At 44.6% G+C, this 24,364-nt stretch overlaps 1 pseudogene; it reads right to left on the reverse strand.

The window, feature by feature from the left end:
• Positions 1 to 16,099, reverse strand: LOC131820957 (MICOS complex subunit MIC26-like; annotated as a pseudogene).
• Positions 16,100 to 24,364: the final 8,265 nt, after the last annotated feature.

Here is a 24,364-nt window from a genome sequence, read left to right on the forward strand (position 1 = left end):
CTAATTTCCAGGTGAATTCTTCACATTTCTTGGCTTTTGAAAGTTCTCCTTCCACAAATCTTGTACGACTATGTATCCTTGTAAACCCCAGTCATATAATCTCGTGCTACTGACCTGGACAAATATGATGGCTTGTTGTGGATAATAAACAGAAGCAGTTACTCCCATGAACCCAGGTGGATACACCAGCTTCCTTATTTTTGAACCTCTAGCCAAAAGAAATCCAACAATGCCAGCAAAACCAGCAAAACACCAAGTTTTGAGGGGAAAAGTCCTGGAGGTACATTTTGGAGATATTCATAGCTGTCTAACCCCTATTGAACCAAACTCAGCATCTTGGGCTTAGTTTGTGAGTACATTTCCTGACACCAACTTGCATTTGGCTCACAATAATTTTGGAGATGCGAGATGCTTTCGTCAAGTTGGGCCCTTGGCTCCCCCATATATTTAGTTTGACCTTCAGTAATGGAGTAGAGCAAAAGCTCATTAACCTTCACAGTGGTTGTGTGAGGTGAGTCTATTTTAGATGATGCATAGACTCAAGTTGAGCAGACTCAGACTGGCTGGCCCCACAGACCTGAATGGCCTTAAACATGTTGCTAGCAGTGGTGACTCTGGTGGGGCCCAAGGTGGATGCTATTTCCTGTGAAGAGGTTTGAGTAGGGTGCCTGGGTGGCTTAGTCGTTAAGCGTCTGCCTTTGGCTCTGGTCATGATCCCAGGATCCTGGGGTCATCATCCCAGGATCCTGGGATCAAGCCCCACATCAGGCTCCCTGCTCAACAGGAAGCCTGCTTCTTCCTTCCCACTCACCCTGCTTGTGTTCCCTCTTTTGCTGTGTCTCTCTCTGTCAAATAAATAAATAAAATCTTTTTAAAAAATTTGACTCAAGGAGCAGAGAGGCAAATCATCTATGTATTATAACAAGGTACACCTTGTAGAAAACTTTATATCATCCAAATGACCTTTTAAGGTTTGTGAAAAGTAAAATTCTGGGAGAGCTATACACCTGTCAGGGTGTATTGCCATTCCTCCTGAGTGAAAGCAAAAAGATATCGGCTATCCTTGTCATCTGGAATACTAAAAATGCACTACATAGATCATTTACAGTGAAAAATTTGCTTTCAGTGGGAATGGGTGTTAGCAGCATATGGGGGTTAGGAACAACAAGGTGCTGAGGGGCAACAGTATTATTTATTGTTCAGAATTTCTGAACAAACCTCTATACTTGGCCATTGGGTTTTGTGCAGGGGATAATGAGGCCCTGAAAGTTGTAATCTTCTATTATGAGCTTGATGCCCTGAAGGGCTTCTTTATTTATAGGGCATGAATTATGGGATGAGGTTTTGAGGGATTTATTTGAATCTTGATGGGAGATGCAGTGTGGATTCTGCCAACATCAGTTGAGAATTTCACCCATAAATGGATGGTAGCTGATCCAATAGGAACAAATGATCCATGTCCCTGGGCTCAGCTATAGTGGCATCAGAGATAGAACAAATAAAAGATATCAAACAATCATTTAATTCCACAAGTTGGCTATTTTGATTACTACTGTCAGATTCTAGAATTATTTCCCCCCATTTGGGAGAAATTCTGGTGTGATACTTTTCTAAGAAATATCAGCCCAAGAAGACATGAGCAGACAGTTCTCCAAAGAAGACATACAAATGGCTAAGAGACTCATGAAAAAATGTTCATCATCATTAGCCATCAGGGAGATTCAAATCAAAACCACATCGAGATACCACCTTACACCAGTCAGAATGGCCAAAATTAACAAGACAGTAAACAATGAGTGTTGGAGAGGATGAGGAGATAGGGGAACCCTCTTACACTATCAGTGGGAATGCAAGTTGGTGCAGCCACTTTTGAAATCAGTGTGGAGATTCCTTAAGAAATTAAAAATAGAGCTTCCCTATGACCCTGCAATTGCACTACTGGGTATTTACCCCAAAGATACAGCTGTAATGAAAAGAAGGGCCATTTGTACCCCAATGTTCACAGCAGCAATGGCCACAGTTGCCAAAATGTGGAAAGAGCCAAGATGCCCTTCAACAGACGAATGGATAAAGAAGCTATGGTCCATATATACAATGGAATACTATACCTCCATCAGAAAAAAGGAATTCCCAACTTTTGTATCAACATGGACAGGACTGGAGGACATTATGCTGAGTGAAATAAGTCAATTATCATATGGTTTCACTTACTTGTGGAGCTTAAGGAATAACACGGAGGACATTGTGAGAAGGAGAGGAGAAGTGAGTTGGAGGAAATCGGAGGGGGAGACGAACCATGAGAGACTGTGGACTCTGAGAAACAAACTGAGGGTTTTGAAAGGGAGGGGGTGGGGGCATGGGTGAGCCTGGTGGTGGGTATTAAGGAGGGTACATATTGCATGGAGCACTGGGTGTGGTGCATAAACAATAATCTTGGAACATTGAAAAAACAAATAAAATAAAATAAAAATAAATATCAGCCCAATAAATGAATAGGGGCAGAGTAACGAGCGGGGGGGGGGGGATGAATAGCTCTCAAAGGGCCTAGACAAAAGGGAATAGGTTCAGAGACAAGAACTTGTTAAAGTTTATTAGCTATATCCACTATTTGAACTGTTTTAGGACTCCAAGGCAGAGGCTGCTTTTATAACAGTGGGATTAATCACCAAGGGTATAGCTCTGGTGTCAATAAGGACAAAGATTCAGTCCCAATCTAGAGAATGGTTTCTCTAGGCCAATTAAGAGGGAAGATTGAGATGAGCCTTTGTAGTTCCTCAGAGCCCCAGTCACTGGGATTAGGAAGATATTGGAAAAAATGACTAGAGGACAGAAGGTGCCTGGAGCACTTAAAGTTGCAACAATCTTTCTTTTTAATAAGAACATTATCTTGAAGTTTTAGATCTTTGCAATAATAGCAGAAACTTGAAGGGTTTTGGTTTTGTTTAGGGGCCCTCATTTGCCAGAGTTGAAAATTGAGAATCGTAGCAGTCTTTCTTTTAGGTAACTCACCTAGGATGCAAGCAAGCTGGTTTCCCATATTAACTAAATCTGGAGGAGGCAGCTTCCCATTCTGTCCTGGTCCTTTTATTTTTTTTAGTGATTTTATTTATTTATTTGACAGAGATCATAAGTAGGCAGAGAGGCAAGCAGAGAGAGAGAAAGAGAGAGAGCGAGAAACAGGGTCCCTGGTGAGCAGAAAGCCCAATGTGGGGCTGGATCCAGGACCCTGAGATCATGACCTGGGCTGAAGGCAGAGGCTCAACCCACTGAGCCACCCAGGCGCCCCTGTCCTGGTCCTTTTAACTAAAAGAGAAATATCCCAGTTCAGCCTGTTAATAAACATAGAGTTAAATGCCACTCAGTGAATTCAGCATCTAAAGGAAGACCAGAATATTATTTTAAAAAATTATTTATTTGAGAGAGTGAGTGAGCGAGAGAACAAGTAGGGGGAGGAGCAGAGGGAGAAGCAGACTCCTGGTGGAGCAGGGAGCTGGACTCTGGATTTGATCCCAGGCCCCTGGGATCATGATCTGAGCCAAAGGCAGACACTTAACTGACTAAGTCTCCCACATGCCCAGACCAGAATATTTTTTTTTTAAGATTTTATTTATTTGTCAGAGAGAGAGAGGGAGAACACAAGCAGGCAGAGCAGCAGGCAGAGGCAGAGAGAGAAGCAGGCTCCCTGCTGAGCAAGGAGCCCAATGTGGGACTCGATCCCAGGACCCTGGGATCATGTCCTGAGCCGAAGGCAGCAGCTCAACCAACTGAGCCACCCAGGTGTCCCCAGACCAGAATATTCTTAAAAGACAATTTGGTGTTGATTATAATAGCCATGAACAGTTTCATCCACCTTTTGCGTACAAGCCTGAATTTTGTTCCAATCAGCAGGCTTGGGAAAAGTTATTGTAATTGCTTTGTGTAAATTTCCCGGTGGAGATTTCCAAAGAGTGTTCTAGCATCTTGACAAAAGTTAGGTGTTTGTGAGGCGCCTGGGTGGCTCAGTTGTCAAATGTCTCCCAGGGTCCTGGGATCGAGCCCCACATCGAGCCCTGCATTGTGCTCCCTGCTCACCAGGGAGCCTGCTTCTCCCTCTCCCACTCCCCTTGCTTGTGTTCCCTCTCTCGCTGTGTCTCTCTCCGTCAAAGAAATTAATAAAAATCTTTTTTAAAAAAGTTCAGTATTTGTTTCTCTAAATCCCCTTCAAGATGATCCATTGTGGCTAGTTTCATCCAATGTTTGGCTTGGTCCTCACCAACAAACATGTGAACTATTGATAGAAATCTGACAAACCAGGTTGATAAGTTTGAATAACTATGTTAAATTCTTTGACAAACTTATGGGCTTCCTCAGTCACTTTAGGAAACTCTTTAAGTATGGCTCACAATTTGGCCTTAATCCAGGCAACGTAGATTAGATCCTCAGAGGGCTTAACCTTGAAAAGGCAGGTTTCAGTAGGTTCAAAAGAGGAACAAGAGGGAAGAGGGGGGAGAGTCAGAGGAAAAGGAAAGTTCAGCAGACAGAATAGAGGAAAATGGAGCCAGATGCAGGGCCCGAGCATAAAGTGGCCACCACGTATTTGCAGCTATCAAAGAAAATGGAGGAGGGGGAAAAGAGACCTTGCAAGCCATTTTGGCTTCTTTCTATAGTTTTCCTCAGTTAATTTAGAAATAGTCTTTTGCAGAGACAAACTTAGAACCCTGAAAACATCTGGAAGCCTCAGGTACCACTTAAAATAGGCATTCAGCTGCTTCTTTTCCTCCTTTTTGCCCTTTAAAAAAAGTTTTTTTTTTTTTTTAGGTACTGCAGCTTTCCAATTTAATTGAGTGTCGCTCTCGCCAGCAAGAACGACCCAGAGACACGGAGTGACTTGCGAATCTTTATTGTTCTCTATTGTTCTCCCCTTACCCGGATCTTTACCCCTATTTGTATCCCCTCTCCTCCCATCAGCAGACTGTACATGTGAAAGGAAGCCTGATAGCATGATAAAAAGCACGCAGTGTCCTCGGGCTACCTGTTCTGGGCATAGCCAATCATCTTTCAGGTGGTGCGCAGGTCCTCTGTCTGGCCGCAGGCGCAAGCGCCATGTTGTCTGCTATGTACATAGCTGCCCCCGACAATTGAGTAAACAAGTTTGGGGAGATTAAAAGCTCAAGATTATGTTCATTAACGTTTTAAATTTCTTTGGTTAAGTCAGTCCACTGACATTGATGAAGTCCCAGAACCTAAGTCAGGTTCGGTGGGGTGAGGAGGTTCGGAGCCGACGACTAAAGAAAGAATTCTTAAGACGTCATTGGTGCAAAATGGTGGTTTATTAAAGCACGGGGACAGGACCCGTGGGCAGGAAGAGCTGCTGCCCCGGGTTGTGAGGGTGGGCATGTTATATACCCCACGGTTGGGGGAGGTGGTGAAGGAATGGGAGGTTTCAACAGAGTTCTCACATGTTAGGGAGGGCCTACAAGGTGCCGGGGGGGGGGGGGGAGTCTTTGCCCTTATGGCTTGATCAATGTCGTCTTTAGGTCAGGCACTAACATCAAGATAATGGGGGATTCTTGGTGGGGCATTATGATCCGGCTATCAGTTACATTCCTTTCTACCCCAGTCTCCTCCAGTTTATGGTGGGAGGGGGACATTAGGGCTTCAGGAACCAAGAGTTATTTGCCTCTGGAAATCTGTGCTATTGATAAGGTAACCTCCCTGTTCAGGTCTCTAGGACATCTTGTAGAGCAAGGGAGATTCCTGTTCTGCAGGATTGCGATCCCTGCAAGTTAACCATTTATCGTTTTATGGCAGTCAGGGGTGCCTGAGGAATGCCACACATATAGAGGGGAGCGGGAGAAGAGGGGGTGCAAGGCGCCAGCTTTTGCTTTGTCCTCAGCCAGTCTCCTGCTCCCTCATCATTCCCCCCTGAACAATTTTGACCCTTAAATCTTTAAGGTGGTTGAAGGTGGAAGGTCTCATCTTCTGTAACTTCTTCGTGCTGAATAGGGGCGTAGAGCTGTCCCTACCTGCTCGGGTCAATATTGGTCAGGGTAGGAACGTATAAGGGAGTTACGAAAGGTGGAGGCAGCTGAATCCAGCGCTGACAGTGAAGAGGCGTCCTCGCGCGCGACAAGGATCGTCTGTCGTGGTGTAGTCATTGTAGCAATGGAGTCTCGGCACCAAGTAGAGAAACATGGAACAAAGCAACATATTAGGATTAATAAGGCGATAAGAATAAGAAGCCCGAAAAGGAGATTCGGCCATAGTCCTCCTTCAAATTAGGAACTTAACCATTTACTGAGAGAGAGAGAAGGATCTTGTAGGGCCTTAATCTGGGTGTTCATATCCTTTATTATTCCTGTGATATTTTTGCAATAGTCTGGGATGTATACGCAACATTCTGTCTTGATAATTGCGCATGTGCCACCCTGGGCTGCTGTCAGGACATCCAAGGCCATCCTATTTTGTAGGACTGCCTTGCATATCTGTGACACTTCGGTATTAAGGAGGGAGATGCTATTTAGTGAATCATTGAGTGCCTTTGTAGTATATTTATTAAGGGCTTCTACATGCCACATGACATCCTCTAGTCCCGCAGATGGAACAAAAATGGATGCTAAGTGATCATACCATTTAAAAACAGATTGTGTCCATCTTTGTTTCAAGTTGGGGAGATTAGCTGGAGTTGTAATGGTTTTAGTAATGCGCCCATGGATCCAGGCAAATCCTAAAGTACAGCGACCTATCCACCCTGGAGGAAGCCAGGGCCACAGGTTGGTTCCACATATCCAGTGGGTTCCGTTTGGAGCTGGCCATCTAATGCCAGGTCACCTTACCCAATCAGTAGCAAAACATTCAGTAGCCTGGGGTACTATTATTTGGGAACACATTTCTAATGATAGCCATCCTCAATACTGTGTGTTATTTGTCCAAGTATCCTACGTATGATTCTTTTGTTCCCAGCATAAAACTGCCTTTTAACTGAGCTGTCCAATCGTGGGTGTGAATCACAAATATGTATCTCAGATTTGATATATGCCATCCTTAGTATAGCGATAAGGAGGGTTTTGGAACTTAGGCCCATATTGGATTGGGGAGTTATGGCTTGATAGCAATCCCCTTTCCTTCCAAATAGCTCCATGGGCATGTAGTACCAGGAAAGCATATTTGGAGTCAGTATAAATGTTAATTCTTAGGCTTTGGCAATTGCAAAGTGCTAGTGAGCACTATGGCATACCTAGCTTATCTTTACTTTTTTTCCTATGAAAACTACTGTCATCAGAAAACCAACTGTCATTCATATTTTTAACAGGGGCATCTTAAATCTGGCCAGATAGAGTAAGCAAGATCAATAACCTTTTTGCTCTATAGAGAAAGAAGTACAGTGGTCAGGTTCAGGCATACAGGTAACTAGGTTTAAAGTTTGACAAGTTTTATTTCTGGCATATCTGTTAATGTAGCCCAGTATTTAATAAGTTGGCCTCCATCATCCATTGGTGGCCTTTGGCTTCTAAGACAAATCTGGACCTGATGTGACATCATTACAGTCAAGGACTGTCCCATAGTGAGCTTTGAGGCTCTTTTATAGGAGGGCTGTTCCATGCTTAGCTAAAGCATCTGTTTGCAATTGCACCTCAACAGAGGTGGCCTCTAGGATAAATATGACTAAGGGATGAAACCAATAAGAAGACCTTTGAGTGGTCCAGCCTTAATAATATCCTGATTACAGAGGATCACTGGCAAGTGAGAAAACTTGTCAAGAGATAAGGGGAGTCCCCCATGGATCATCCAATCCACTCATAAAGAAAGTGGGGTCATCCATTATCTCCACAAGTCCATAGTTAATCCTATGGAGTCGATAGGTTGGCTTTTAGGCAATTTCATTATCCCAGCCACACATAAGGTGTTAGTTAAGTTATACTATTGTAGGGGAATCAATCCCATTTTCCAGTTGTTTAATCATGTGCTGTGGGGTCTGCTAATATCCCCACAAAATAATAAGATCGACTAAAGAAGCTATTGTGCAACTTCTCTGAAGTTTACTTCAAATTGTTTAGCTTAGGTAAACAAACATTTAAAGACAATCAAATCTATAATTTAACATCCATAAAGGTGTGTTACTAAAACAATTTTTCTCTCTAAAATAACCCTCATTTCCAGAGATAGCCAAATCAGGACTAATTCACTTGTGAAACAAGTCCAGTTTTAACAAACTTGGCCCATTATTTACATAAGCTCAGCAAGAACAGTGAGTGTGATCAAATAGATCTTTTAGAATCTGCTTTGCTGGGACTTTGTATAAGGAATCTCTAGGTTGAACTTTTAGTAGCCTCTCCGGGCCAGAAGCCAAGCCCTGTACTTGCCATCAGGCATGCCTGCAATACCTTTGGGCGAATTCCTCTTCCCAAGACTGCACCTACCAAGGAGTGACATTCTTTACTCACCTGGTGAGGCTGCTGGGAACTCTGTAAGCAAGGTATCAGGCCAACAGTCCCAAGGGGCTTTATGGCTCCAGGTTTCATAAAGTCAACCTTAGTTCCTTTAAACTGTCTGGTCATATCTGAGTCTTTTCAAATATGACATCCCAGTCAAAGCCTTGGTAAAATAACCCGTGTTTCCAATTCTTTCCTGTTACAAGGAGAACAGATTCTTATTGAACTTATGCAAATGACTGATTGCCATGGAAGAAAGAATACTTACTAAGACCTTTTGGTTTCAGAGGGTTCAGATAAAGAGAAAAGGTGAATGCTTTGAGCACTTTTACATCTCTATAAGTTACAGATAACTAGGAGGGAGTATCCCTAGTCTGGAAGAGCAAACATTAAAGAGAACCAACAAAGTTTAAAGTTAAGATAAAGCATTAAGAGACACAACACTATAATCTTTTAGTTCATTTAGTCCCATGTTACTAATTCTGGTGAATGCGGCTTTAGTCAGTTCTGGAAATTCTTACCCATTTCAGTTTTAGGATTTTCAAGTATATCAAATATCTGTATTTGTCCTGAACGTCCTTCATAGGAATATCCTTGAAGATAAAACTCATTTTACAAGAGAATTAAAACAATTATAAATTACAAAAACTCAGAATGGATATGGTTAGAGCTAAAGAGACATGGGAGTTTACAATTTAGCTGCAAGGAAATCAGGTTATTTCTGTGATACATAACATTTCCATAATTACAGTATCAAGCAATGATCTCTCAAAACATTAAAACTTTAAGAAGTGCATAGAATCTCTAGAATATAGTATTTTCCCAAATGTAATCCAAGGTTTATCATTGGTTCAGTAGTACTTCATGAGCAACTTCACATACCAAGGAAAAGCCTGAGTTAAAGAGATTTACAATTTAAATCTTGTCAACATTTGCTAAAATCTTAGAAAGTTTTAAAGCACATGCCTAAATATAATTAGGGATGTTAAACACCTGATAAAACTGAACATAGAAACTCGTTTTTTTGGGCAGGCAAAGAGAAAACCATTTACATTTTCTTAACAGATCAATTGATCTAAGAAAACATTGTCCTTTTGAACAGAGAATTTCAGTCTTGTACCAATGTACCTTTAAAACCCATTCATTTCAATCTTAATCCATTCTTGACCATAGCTAAAATTCCTTTTCTGAAGATTTCCCTTCACAAACCTTCTACAACTTTCCTTTGCATTCAGGTTTTGTCCCAAGTCATTTCTTTCTAAACAACCATCTCATTTAGGACAAAATTACCTTCCCTTACCTTCCACAAAATGTATTCCCATTCCTTAAGTCTTTCTTACATATCTCCTACTTTCCTACATACAGTTTCCCTTTATTTCCATCAGTCTTAGTTACACTAAGCAGAACTTTGTATTCTTAGAAACACCTTTAGTTATTAACCAATTGTGAACTGTTACAACAGAATTCTTCAGGTGGCAATTTATGAATCAGTTAAGTAGAAAACAAGCTTACCAGCAGATTTAAATACTCTTAGTTTCTTTGCAGTAAGAAGTCAAAAACACAAACCTACATTCAGTAATTAACGACTTAGCATTTTATCCTGTTTGGTTAAGACCTAGGTGTCCACAATTTAATTCCATTTGTCATCCAAGCAAAACTTTAAAAACTTTCAGGTTACCAAAGACTTTGAAAGCTACTTCAGCAATTACCCATTAGAACTTTGAGACAATTAACCATCAGTTTAGTCATTTCTTTGCTAACAAATTTTAACAAGTAACACAAGCTTATCTGACCTTCAGTAAACTTTGATAGAATAAAAGCTTCACATTTACTGCTGTTACTTCAAAGACACGTCTTAATTAAACCAACAAACTTAACTTAGTTCCAATAGTGATTTATGTTCCACCTGGGCCCACTCCACTTTGAATGTTTACGTGAGACATGCGTGGGAAGATCTGGAGTGGGGAGTGTTAGGTCCAGGGGTGCTCTTCTTGCTCCTTTACAGTGGAGAGAGAAGGAGCCGTGGTGCATGATCTAGAGGCCAGTCATGCAGGCTGCACACACGTTGGTACAGAAACACGTAAGGGGGAAACAGAAGAAACAAAGTGCTGCCAGGAGGCAGAGAAAAGATTCTCGGTTTTAGAGCTCATAAGCCCCAACAGAGGAGCAGACGCCATGCTTTCCCACCAGCAAGGGGGAAGGGGTTAGGCAGTCCAAGTCAGGCCAGAGAACACAGGGAAACTTCCCTGAAACAAAGAGAGTTTCGGCAGCTGCTTGGGAATATTCCTTATAGTCTCTGTCTCGAGTTAGACTAACCCCAGTTGGCTCCAGTTATAGCCATTAACATGGGAAGGGAGTGAGGGAGAAGCCCCCACATCTATTAGGAGAAACAGAGAGAAATAAAGCCAGAGTCCACTTTGCTAGGGATGGCCCAGCAACCTGGGTTTACTAGAAGAAGGCTTATTTACGTAATTACCATCCAATATGTCAGGAGAACGTTTACTAGCTGACTCATTTGGGCAAACACATTCCGCAAAAGCCCCTTAGTCTGGGGTCCTGGTGTAGAGCAATGAAGGCCTAGGTACGAGCGGTGAAGGTATCCTAGGTCCATTTGCCCTGTTTCCTGCAGAGATCTAACTGATAGATCCCACTGAGGCCATGCAGTGTTACAGGAGCTCAGTCCTTTCCTAAGTTTTGCAATCCAAATTATTTCCAGTGGGTTAAAAGGCATCCCAAGGTAGAGTCCTTGGGAACTGAAGAAGTCTACTGAGGCCATGCTTCCAGAAAAGTAATGAAGGTCCATTACCAAATCCCCTGACTCCTGTGTGGCGTCCCGCAAAGGGTATGTCAGAGGTTTCAGGTGTCAAAAGCGACCGGAGGCGTCCCTCAACAAAAATCGCTATTGATCACCGTTTTGCCTTCCCTGAGAAGGGATTGGCCCTGGAGGGGTGCCGGCGTCCCTCCACTTCCCCATCACATCCTAGGCTACAGGTGGGTGCCTGGTGAATGGACTAAAATGCTTGTGCCATGCTATCATATGTCCTGAAGACTGCATACTGTTTTGCCATATTAACCCATGGAAATACTAGAAAAGTTTGGCAAGGGGAAATTACTCAATTTCATAGCTTTAGGCGGTTTGCAGAAGACACTGACGAGAAACAGTAAAGATTGAAATCCATCATGGTCTATGCGACATTCCAACACATGTGGTCCTTACAGCCAACTTCCCTAGGAAACGGTCCCCGGTTGCGTTTTAATTCAATCGGGTGCTGGTTTCGGCCGGCTCCCAGTGGAGGTCCCGCGGCCAGAAGTGGCTAGACCGGGCATGTGGAGGGGATAACATTAGATCATTCAGGAGGAAACCTCACACGGGAGTCTTAAGATTGGCAGCCGTCCTGGTGACTTAGTTGGCTGTCCCGTGCCCAAGAGAGACAACTTTCTATAAGAACAGGAATAGAGTGAGGCCATCAAGTTTCTGGGTCTTATTGCCATTCCGGCCAGGGTACTAGCTTACAGCCAAAAGGCAGACGCTCTCCTCCCCATAGAGTAGCCACGGGCTAGAGGATTACAGCCTGAGCAATTGACATGCAAGTGTTCCAATAAGCCCATACTCCTTGAAAAAGCCCTGGAATGAGAGTACAGGAAAAGGAGAGAAGGTACTCACCAATTTTGCACCGAAGCTCAGAGTCCAAATGTAAAAACTCACAAATCTCCTGGCTGGCTCGCCAAAAATGATGAAGTCCCAGAACCTAAGTCAGGTTCGGTGGGGTGAGGAGGTTCGGAGCCGACGACTAAAGAAAGAATTCTTAAGACGTCATTGGTGCAAAATGGTGGTTTATTAAAGCACGGGGACAGGACCCGTGGGCAGGAAGAGCTGCTGCCCCGGGTTGTGAGGGTGGGCATGTTATATACCCCACGGTTGGGGGAGGTGGTGAAGGAATGGGAGGTTTCAACAGAGTTCTCACATGTTAGGGAGGGCCTACAAGGTGCCGGGGGGGGGGGGGAGTCTTTGCCCTTATGGCTTGATCAATGTCGTCTTTAGGTCAGGCACTAACATCAAGATAATGGGGGATTCTTGGTGGGGCATTATGATCCGGCTATCAGTTACATTCCTTTCTACCCCAGTCTCCTCCAGTTTATGGTGGGAGGGGGACATTAGGGCTTCAGGAACCAAGAGTTATTTGCCTCTGGAAATCTGTGCTATTGATAAGGTAACCTCCCTGTTCAGGTCTCTAGGACATCTTGTAGAGCAAGGGAGATTCCTGTTCTGCAGGATTGCGATCCCTGCAAGTTAACCATTTATCGTTTTATGGCAGTCAGGGGTGCCTGAGGAATGCCACACATATGGAGGGGAGCGGGAGAAGAGGGGGTGCAAGGCGCCAGCTTTTGCTTTGTCCTCAGCCAGCCTCCTGCTCCCTCATCAACATGAATGTGCATGTGGAGGACCCATAGTTTTTAAACATAAAACTGGCCAGAGTCCTAATAGGGAGGAGTGCTCTCAAAGTATTTTGATAACTGAAATCCCATCACTTACAGGTTTTTTCCCTAGAGCAAAGAGACAATTCCTCAACAGCACGCTTTTGAGAGGTACAGCCTGGTTCCGGAAGGATCAGACCAAAAGTCACCACAATTCCAGTAGGAAAGGCCCAGTTCCAGAGGAATGGGACCAAAGGCCAGCACAGTTCCAACCAGAACAGTGCCATCCCAAAATACAGTTGGTTCAAAGTCCTACACATTTTATACTGGCACCAGTTCCAACAGTAACAGCAGTCTGGTTCCAAACAGGACTGAAACTAAAGGTCAGCACAGTTCCACCAGGCCAAACAAGTACCGGAAGAGATTTTAAAAAGCAACAAACAACAAGGCCTTAAATGGATCCTGAATACATTTTGGAGAGCTCAGACACAAAGCATCCAGCTAGAAAACCAGGAGAAAACTTACTTTCAAAACCTCTGGATCTGCAAGAAAGCAGTGAGCCCAATGGGCTCTGTGCACATAGATAACAATTTGCTCACCAGCCTTGGTATTGTTGGGGGCCCTCCCATTCCTTGTTCTCTTTCTCTAAAATAAGAATAAATAAAATCTTTAAACAAATAAAACTCTCAGTTATTTTACCAGCAAAAATGGATTTCTTAAAGAATAGCCAAGAATTACAATCTAAAACAATCAAGCTAAGACAAAACCATAAGTAAGTCCAGTAAATGAGAAAGGAACTCTCTTTTATAGAGGAAAGTTGGGTTGGGGGAGAGTGTTGGGAGAAGCTGTTATAAATTAAGAGCCTATTAGAGTAAACTGAGAGTTAGAAGTACAGTGGCTTCTCATTTGCTGAGTTGTCACTGTCTCTCATTGGCTGGGCTGTTGGTACAGTAGAAAGCAAGCTTCATTCCTTCTGCTGGGTTAGTAGAGTAGGATGGACTTGCGAAATATTTCCTCCTTTTGGTTCTGCAATTGATAAGTAGTGCTGGGGTGAGAGTTCCCCCTGCCAGCTTATGAATTCCATTCTAAATGGGGTTTCCTTTTATTAATTTTTACAGAATCAGTACAGAGTATCAGTTCCACTCATATCCACCTTCCCTTCACAGCTTTGGAAGCATTATCTCCCAGAAGTCATCCGTGGGCTTAGAGAAGTCATTATAGCCATTATAGGGTTATTTTGGAGGGAGAAAAGGAGTGGGAGGAAGACTCCTATTCTGACTATACTGTGCTAGGAAGGCAAAGAGGATGAGAGCAAGGGAGGAAGTGAGGGAAGAAGCAAAGAGGATGTGGACAGCTTGAAGGAAAGGCAGAAAAGAAAGCAGGTAAGAATGAAGGCTAGAAGCAAGGAGTCAGCTGGCACCAGAGAAAGAGTTGAGCCAGGAGGCAGGGAGCAGGAGCCAGACAATGGAAGCTCTGAAGTTGTGGATGGGGACCATTCTTCTCCCCCAAGGGAGGACACAATATCTCTCCTCCTAATGGAGGCAGCGCAAAAGCCCCTCACCCTCTTCATGGTCAGAGGCACACATACAGGGCTTGGCCCTCTCTGGGCCACCTATCTCTCCAGGCTGGGAGTTCTGATGTGGGAAACAAAAGCAGAAGAAAAATTATTAAATTTCCTTACTACCTACAGCCCACTGAAACAGGTAGAGTGACATTCCTCTAGGGACTCAACTGCCTCAATGTTGACCCTTTGCTAAGGGCAGGAGGCAATCCTAGCTGGACGACCTCCCCCACCCCACCCCCAGGATCCTGTAAGCCTGCTTTAATATATAAAAATTCTTTTGGAAACTTCTTTTATCTCTAACACCTGTCCCTGGCCAAGATACATGTTGGCAATCATCCCCTAAGCACATGGCCCACTGATATACATCTGAATGGTTTCATGATTAAGGTTTTATTAGACCGTAATAAATGACAATTTCCCAACAATAGCTACCACCCTTCAAGATCCTGGAAACCTTGCTGCCAAAATTCCTTAGAGACTTACATGTTTCCAAACCCCGTGCCAACTTGAAAGTATATAATGGGCCACTCTTCATGATGCCAGTGCAGCTATTTTTGCCCATGAGACCTTTCCCCCATGCTTTACTAAAACCACCTTTTGCATCAAAAACGTCTCAAGAATTCTTTCTTGGCTGTAGGCTTCGAACTCTAACGTCTTTCCTACATCAGTTTGACTAGTTTCTCCAATTCCCCCAGCCCCCAAATCTGGTGGATTAGGGACAGATTCTGATAATCCCCTCCCCTCCATGCTGGGTGGGGTTTAATGAAGACTTGGAACAGAATAAACAACTGGGGGAGATGAAGGGTGCAGCAGCACCCAGAAGTGGGGGGCCCATTGTGTGGAGGTGCCCATTCATGGTGGGAGGCTTTAGAGGAAATGTCTGTAATATGTCTTGACCGTGCACCCACTGAAGGGGCACACGTGGGGCACTGGTCATCTTTGTCTCTCAGCCTCATTTTCCTCTTCTGTGAAATGGGAATAGGAATACTCATTCGCTTTCTCTGAGCATACTGTGTCTGCCATAAAATGCGGTCAGTGAGTAGTAACGATTATCCTTAGTGCTGTGCCTTCTTAGTCCACTTGTGCCGTGTGAGACTGTCCCAGTGGTGTGAGTGTGGGGCACGGTGAGGAAACCCTGATCCGCCATCACTGAAGCCCAAAGGTGGCTCAGGCCCTCAAAAGGCCTGAGAGAAACTGAAAGTTCCGGTGAAGGTGCTTGGACAGGCAGCAAATTCCTTTTTTACTTCTGCAACTTCCAGGTGGGGAAGACACCCGCTCTGGGTCCAAAGATTGGACCTATAGGCTGCACCCTCTCTAAGCAAAGTCACCTTAGATTGACTATCCTTGTCACTCATTTTATTAGAGGGACTGCTAGCTAAACGGAAGGATTCACACCAAGACTCTAATACAGGGCCGTTCGATAGACCTGAATTAGTGTGGGAAGACAAGGCCCAGGGAGATGAAGGAGAGCGGCAGGGAGCTTGGAGATGCACCGGTTCTGCCACCCTCTCGAAGTGCCTTGCCTGCTGGAGGGATGCCCGGCATTCGCGCATGAGCTTTCCGCCGGGGCTTTGGGAGGGGTCGGGCTGTACTCGGTGGGGGTGCTGTCCGCGCATGTGTATCCCGCTCTCGTCAAGTTCTCAGCGGCGTTGGGGGAGGCCCCTGTGGAGCCGGAGGGGCGATTGAGTAGGACAGTAGCCCCGCCCATAGGGGCGGCTGTTAGGGAATTTGGACGAAGCGGTGTGTGACAGCGACAAGTCACAGACGGTGGAAGAGTCTAAGAGCGGCCGCCAAGGGCGGTTTAGGAGGGCACTGAGTCCTCAGAGGTAGAAGGGCGGCTGGGGGAGCTCTTTTCGCTGGATTACAATTTGCAGTCCCCTGGAGGTGGCCGAAAACCAGAGGACTGAAGAGAGAGGGTGTGTTAAGCCTGGAGGAAACACCCCTCGTTCCAGTTCTTACACCTCCAGGCCCTAGAAGGGACTCAATCAAGTCTTATCGCCCCCAAGTCATTCCCCCCCCAGCCCCCACGACAGAAAATATAAATTTGGACAGTAACTGCTCTGCACCCGCCCCCAGTCTTCCAGGCAGTTCCAGCCGCGCCTCTCCCCCCACATTCTGGCGGACTCTTAAGTCAAAAAGGGGCTTCCGTGAGGGCGAGGCAGGGTTGAAAGACCCGCGATGGAGCCGCCTCTGTGGCCTGGGAAGAACCGCTGCTTCCTCATCTGCCACTGGACCTGAGGAAGACGCCAGACCGGCCTGGCAAGGGCCCAGAGAGGGACTTTAGACCACTAATCAGGAAGTGAAGCCTGAAGGAGGTGCGCAGAAGCCCAGTGTGAGATTAAATTAATTACTGTGACGCCAGACACTTGTAGGAAAAGGGAAAAGAGCCATTGGCTTCTCCACCTGCAGGTGCAAAGTGACAGAAGCTTCAGGGGCCTGAAAGCCTAACGTTTTTTATGAATGAAAATCCCGAGGCCCAATCATACCATCTAACACTTGTATATGCTGGGTCAGGCTCTGCTGTGAGTGTATTTACTCTGTTAATCCTCACAATAGCCCTATGAAGTAGGCGTTACAATCATCCCCAGTCTACAGATGAAGAAAGTTAAGTCCTGGAAAGTTAAGCCACTTTGCAAACTCACGTGGCTAGTGAAGCGCAAAGCAGGATCTCACAGTCAGGCAGTCTGGTTCCAGAGTCTGCACTCCTAGGAGCACAAGCTTATATGGCTCTGGGTAAGAGATCACATAAGAGAAACCCAATAGAAGGTGAAGATTGGAACTCATTTTCTGAGCACCTGCTTTCATACTATTGTGTTTCTCTCACGTTATTTCAATCTTTCCAACAACTCTGGAAGGAAGGACGTGGAGGAAACTGAGACAGAGAGGTTCTGTAACCTGCCCAGGTCACCTAGATAGTAGTTGAATCAAGCTGAGGAAGCAACTTAACTCAGGTAACAAATGAGTTAACCAAGACAAATGATGAGACTAAAATCTAGTTTTCCTATCTCTCTGTCTTGGGGCATTTTTACTACATGCATTTTAACAAACATTTATTTGTTCATTCAGCCAATGTTTGTCATGCCAGGTGTTCTTGCAGGCACTGAGGATTCAGCAGTGACCAAAACGGACATGGTTCCTGTCCTCCAGTCTCTGAGGGAGGTTGAAGGTGGAGGGTATCAAAGATAAACAAAACTGGGCATATTTAAGCAGTATAGATAGATTTTATTCAGTTATTACTGTAAGTAGGGGAAAGAGCTGAGCTTCGTTCCGATTTGTGCGGAAGTGACCGGGTATTTTATTTCATTTTTCAAAGATTTATGTATTTATTTCAAAGACAGAGCGGGAGCGGGAGCGATGGGGTGGACGGACAGAGGGAGAAGGAAAGCAGACTCCCCGCTGAGCGGAGAGCCCTACACAGGGCTCTGTCTCAGGACCCCGAGATCATGGCCTGAGCCAAAACCAAGAGTTGGACGCTCAACTGACTATGCCACCCAGGTGCCCCATGACTGGGTATTTTAAAGGGAGGATGAGAGAGGAGGGAGCAGGGGCTTAAGTAGAGTCAGGGAGGAGGTGAAAAATGACAAAAAGCCGGTAAGAAGTTTAGTCACTGGAAAAGCAGTTAGGCCTGCTGCGTAGTTAGGATGCTATCCTCCCACAGAGACTGGGAGATAGAGGCCCTAGCTGTTCTTATGATTACATTTCAAAGGAATGGCTCTCAGGTCCTTAAGAAATCTCTTTCTGAGTTGTAGGAGATACATATACATCTTAAAGGAACAGGAAGAATTCACAGTTGAAAGCCCTTTTTAGCAAATGCTCTAAGAAGGAGGGGTCGCGGGCTCACCATCAGGCTCTGGCTAGAACAAATGGTAAATTCTTTTGACAGTTCCAAGCGTTTTCAGACAGGAACTCAAAAGGGGGCTGGGCCAGCTCAGCTTGCAGCCTTAGGCTGCTAGAAGCCAAGCCAAAGTTTGGTCAAATCCTTTGGTACGGGGTTGGGGGAGGGGGAGTGTTTGAATGGAGGGTTTGTGCAGAGAGATTTTGCAGTTCTCAAGGGAGATGGAACTGATACACGCACAGAAGACTTCCAGATAGTGATGATATTGAAGATCTGGGAGACCTGGAGAAGGAATTTTCTATAATGGTGAACCATTATATTAGAACCCAGATATGCAAAGGTCTGTGAAGGAAAGCAACCTGGGGGGAAGATCAAGTGAAACGACCTGGGGCGCAGGTAAGACACAGTGAACGCAACAAATCAGGGCGGGGCTTGGGAGAGTTGGACAGTTGAAGTCTGAGGTCTTGGGGACAGACAGTTGGGAGCCAAGTCACTAGTATTTATGTGCCAGCAGGGCCACCCAGTGAGGTCACACAAATATTTACTGTACAGGACACCTTGCGCTGAGGGAATGAGGACAGGGATCTAAAAGTGAACCTTTTTCTGTGGTCACCTATCTGTGCAGGGCTGCATCGGCCAGGAGAGAGGGGTGCCTTTTTCTAATAACCACAAGCTGGCCACACTGTCAGCAGAAGGGGCAGTCTACGCAGAAGGGCGCCTTTGTCTAAACAGAATGAAGGTGCTAGACTGGCAAGCTGTGGCTTGAGTGCCAGGCACTGAGCTAGTAGCTGCCAGGGTAGCAGACCAGCTGTAAGGCTATTGAAAAAGCTGAAGCATCTAAGCAGCTGTCTTAAAAAAGCAAAAAACAAAACAGTGCCATGAACAATGAATGTACGTTATTTTATTGCAGGGTCCATAGCAGTAGTCCAATGGGCATGTTCAACCCCTCCATGGAGAAACAGCAGTGAGGACTGAACAACGAAGAGTGTGATAGATCTGGGTACTCACTGATACTTTAGCAAGACTGCATTCAGGTGATTGAACCCCTCTCTTGCCCCATCCTGCATCCCCTTCCCTCTCCCCTTTCAGGCTCTTTCTGGGTCTCTCTTTCCTATTCCTTTTTTTTCCCCCAACAGAATTGAGCATTCATTACGTGGTACAGTGCATGTAAACAGTGTCCTCACTGATGTCCCCAAAATCAGGCAGAGGAAACAGACACATTTTCCTAAATATATTGGGTTACTGATTTATACATTTCTATCTTATGTAAAGGATTTGAAGCAGCTGTCAATTCCAAGATCTTTTCCTGCCACTATGCTAAGGTGGACGATAAAATGAACCTAGGGCAAGATGATAAAAATCCCTTTTTACTTATTTCTCTTTATTTAATTTTTTGAAGATTTTATTTTTTTTAAAGATTTTTTATTTATTTGACAGAGAGAAATCACAAGTAGATGGAGAGGCAGGCAGAGAGAGAGAGAGAGGGAAGCAGGCTCCCTGCTGAGCAGAGAGCCCTATGTGAGACTCGATCCCAGGACCCTGAGATCATGACCTGAGCCGAAGGCAGCGGCTTAACCCACTGAGCCACCCAGGCGCCCCTTGAAGATTTTATTTTTAAGTAATCTCTACACCCAACATGTGGCTCGAAATCACAACCCCAAGATCAAGAGTTGCAGACTTCCGACTGAGCCAGCCAGGCACCTTTATATATTTTGCTTTAAAATGTTTATATTGGATACTTACTTATTTTGTTATCTTCTTTTCAAGTGTGCAGAAAGGCAGGTGTTAATATAAAACATCCCCAGTTTCATCAGATCTTCATGTTTTGGCATATTTACTTCAGATTTTATTTTTTAACACATTTTAAGGATAAGATTTTATTTATTTATTTTAGAGACAGAAAGAGACAGCACGAGCAGGAGGGGGCGAGGGGGAGAGAGAACTTTAAGCAGACTCCACGCTGAGCATGGAGCCCAACATGGGGCTCGATCCCAGGATCCTGAGATCAGGACCTGAGCTAAAACCGAAAGTCGGAAGCTCAACCACCTGTGCCACCCAGGTGCCCCCAGATTTGATTTTTTAAAAAGGTTTTTTATTTATTTGGCACAGAATGGCGGGGTTGGGGAGAGAAGAGAGCAAGCGCAAGCAAGGGGAGGGGTACAGGGAGAGGGACAAGCAGGCTCCCCACTGAGCAAGGAACCCCCTCCTCCTTTGCAGGACTCAATCCCAGGACTCTGGGATCATGACCCAAGCCAAAGGCAACTGCTTAACTGACTGGACACCCAAGGACCCTCAGATTTGATTTTTTTTAAAAGAATTTATTTATTTATTTGACAGAGAGAGATCAGAAGTAGGCAGAGAGGCAGGCAGAGAGAGAGAAGAGGAAGCAGGCTCCCCACTGAGCAGAGAGCCCGATGTGGGACTCGATCCCAGGACCCTGAGATCATGACCTGAGCCAAAGGCAGTGGCTTAACCCACTGAGCCATCCAGGCACCCCTGATTTTTTTTTTTTTTTTTTTTTAAAGAGAGCATTAATGAAGCAGTTGAATTCCCCTCTGCAATTCCCTCAGGTGCATCCCCTTTCCCTCTCTAGTTACCATTATCCTGAATCTGGAGTTCATCACGCTCATGCATGTTTTGTTCTCCAACTTGCTATGAATGCATCCATAAATGTTTCATAGCATTTTGTAAACACGATATAGTCTTGTTTAGTGCCAGCTGTGTAAACACTGTACAGCCCCCATGTTGGTAGCAAAGTTCTAGAATTCTCTGTATTTACCTGGTGCTCTCCGGCACCCAAAGGACTTTAGGGTCCATTATTTCCTGTGGTCCTCACATACACCTCCTCAGGAGGCAGATCAGGTGTTATGATCCCCATTTGACTCAAGAAGAAACGGAGATCGAGAGAGTGAAGGGCCTTGCCCCAGGACCACAAAGGGGCAGAGGCCCAGGCTTACTAATTCCTAGCTGAGGGCAGTTTCCATTACTCGGTTGCCATCTGGCTGATAATGTGACTTGTGTCAGCAAGACAGGTTTGAGTGACCAGAGAGCTGCAAATGGGAGGGGGAGGAGAGGAGGGTGGAGATGAGGATAGGAAGGAAGGGTAGACAAGGGAAGAAGAAATAAAAGAGCAGAGCCAACGGAAGGAGCTGCATGGCTTTAAATCTACCAGTGATTCTCACTGTTGGCCAGTCCTTGGGATCACCTGGGAGCTTCAGAAAACACTGATGCCTGGGACCCACCCCTAGAGACCTAATTTACCAGGCCTATAGGGTGGCCAGAGCAGCAGGTTCTTGAAGCTTCCCAGCTGGTTTTGAATCTCTAGCTGAGCCCGGGAACCATTGCCTAGGCAAAGCAATTTATCAGGCAGTGAGTCGGTTGAGGAGGCAGTGCTTATTAACATTAATAAGATCTAAGACCTCAAAGCCTGGCTTGATAATGGAATGTAAATAAGGTATTGAGATCTTAGCCCTAAATTCTATGGAAAGAAATGGACTAAAATGAAAGAGGTGATAATCCAGTTTCCTCAGTGCTGTTCATACTAGGCTTAGACTATTGTGTTCAGTTATTGGGCTTTAACTTGAAGGGGAGACCAGCAATTTTCACACTGAATACCAGTAACCCCCTACAGAGTAATAGCATTCAGCAAACATTCACTGAGTACTTCCTTTGTGCAAGGTCTGTGCTGTAGGGAAGTGAGAGAAATGGAAAAATCACAATTCTTGTTCTCAAGAAATAGACTCACAGGCAATCCAGGCAAATACAAGACAATTAACACAATGTGCTGAGTGTCAGTGATGAATCTAAAGTGCTAGGGAACAGAGGGCAGAGAGAGGAGTCTTGGGGAGACTCGCAGAGGGGATCAGAGTGAGCTCTGTAGGAGTGCTGCCCGAGCTGAGTCTTGAAGGGTGAGTAGGAGTTGGTTGAGGGCATTGTTGGGGGTGGGGGCTGGGGAGAGCACATGCGAAGGCTTAGGCATAAGTGTGGCTGTGGAAGGGCAAACTGGTATTGTAGAAGCACCGGGAATAAATATGCAGTGGAACAGAAGCAGGGGATGAGGCTGGAAAAGTGGGCCTGTTCAGGTTTCACCCTGAAGGCATCAGGGAATCATCAAAGAGAAGAGTGTGGGGGAGAACAACGAGGTCCTTATGGAGGAGAGGGCACCGAAATTAAGACTTGAAAATGATAGAAACTCAACAGGCAGAGATGTGGGGTGGAGACTTCCCAAGCAGGGGTAGAGAGGAAGTGTGGAGGCAGGAATGAGCCTGATGTGTGTCAGGGCAGCAAGGGGACCAATAATCTGATACAAATGAATGAAACCATCTGGAGTGCTTTTTAAAAATATCCATGCCTGGGCACTGGAGCCCAGAACCCCCCAGAACCCCAGAGATTCTGACTTATGTGGTCTGGGGGTGGGACCCAGGCATCAGGCTTTTGTTCGATTTTGTTTTTGAGATTTGTGTGGCTGTTTATTACACGGCAATGTTGACCAATACACTAGTTGTGTGAGCCAGTAGATTACCCCCTTTCATTTTTTTAAAGCTTTTAATTTTAATTCCAGTATAGTTAACATACAGTGCTATATTAGTTTCAGGTGTACAATACAGTGATTCCGCAATTCTATACGCGGCTCAGTGCTCATCGTGTTAAGTGTGCTCTTTAATCCCCATCACCTATTTCCCTCATCCCTCCATCCACCTCCCCTCTGGTAACCATCTGTTTGTTCTCTGTAGTTAAGAGTCTGTTTCTTGGTCTCTCTCTATCTCTCTTTTCCCTTTGTTCATTTGTTTTGTTTCTTAAATTCCACATAGAATTGAAATAATAGGGTATTTGTCTTTCTTTGACTTATTTCACTTAGTATTATACTCTCTAGATCCATCCATGTTGCAATGGCAAGGTTTCATTCTTTCTGCTGGCTGAATAATACATTCCATTATGTGTGTGGGGTGGGGGGGTATATATACCATTTCCTTATCCATTCGTCTATTGATGGACACTTGGGCTGCTTCCAGAATTTGACTATTGTAAATAATGCTGCTATAAACGTAGGGGGTACATGTATCCCTTTGCATTAGTGTTTTTGTATTCTTTGGGTAAATACCCAGTAGTGCAATTACTGGATTGTAGGGTACTTCTATTTTTAACTTTTGAGGAACCTCCATACTCCATATTTCCACAGTGGGTGCACCAGTTTGCACTCCCACCCACAGTGCACAAGGGTTCCTTGTTCTCCACACTTTGCCAACACCTGTTGTTTTTGTGTGTGTGTGTGTGTTTTTTTTTTTTAAGATTTTATTTATTTATTTGAGAGAGAGACAGTGAGAGAGAGCATGAGCGAGGAGAAGGTCAGAGAGTGAAGCAGACTCCCCGTGGAGCTGGGAGCCTGATGTGGGACTCGATCCCAGGACTCCGGGATCATGACCTGAGCCGAAGGCAGTCGTCCAACTAACTGAGCCACCCAGGCGTCCCATGTTTTTGTGTTTTTGATTTTAGCCATTCTGACATATGTGAAGTGATAGCTCACTGTAGTTTTGATTTGCATTTTCCTGATGATAGGTGATGATGAGCATTTGTTCACGTGTCTGTTGGCCATCTGGATGTCTTCTTTGGGAAATGTCTGTTCCTGTCCTCTGCCCATTTTTCAGTTGAATTATTTGTTTTTTTGGGTGTTGAGTTGTGTAAGTTCTTTATATTTTTGGATACTATCGTTTACTGGATATGTCATTTGCAAATATCTTCTCCCATTCAGTAAGTTGTCTTTTAGTTTTGTTGATTGTTTCCTTTGTTGTGCAGAAGTTTTTTATTTTGGTGTAGTCCCAATAGTTTATTTTTGCTTTTGTTTCCCTGCCTAAGGAGACATTTCTAGAAAGATGGTGCTATGGCTGATGTCAGAGAAACTACTGCCTATGTTCTCTTCCAGGATTTTTATGGTTTCAGGTCTCCCATTTAGGTCTTTAATCCATTTTGAATTTATTTTTGTGTATAGTGTAAGAAAGTGGTCCAGTATCATTCTTTTGCATGTTGCTGTCCAGTTTTCCCAACACCATTTATTGAAGACACTGTCTTTTTCCCATCGTGTATTCTTGCCTCCTTTGTCAAAGATTAATGGACCATATAATTGTAGGTTTATTTTTGGGT

The sequence above is a fragment of the Mustela lutreola genome, chromosome X (assembly GCF_030435805.1).
Source record: "Mustela lutreola isolate mMusLut2 chromosome X, mMusLut2.pri, whole genome shotgun sequence".
Classification (NCBI taxonomy): domain Eukaryota; kingdom Metazoa; phylum Chordata; class Mammalia; order Carnivora; family Mustelidae; genus Mustela; species Mustela lutreola.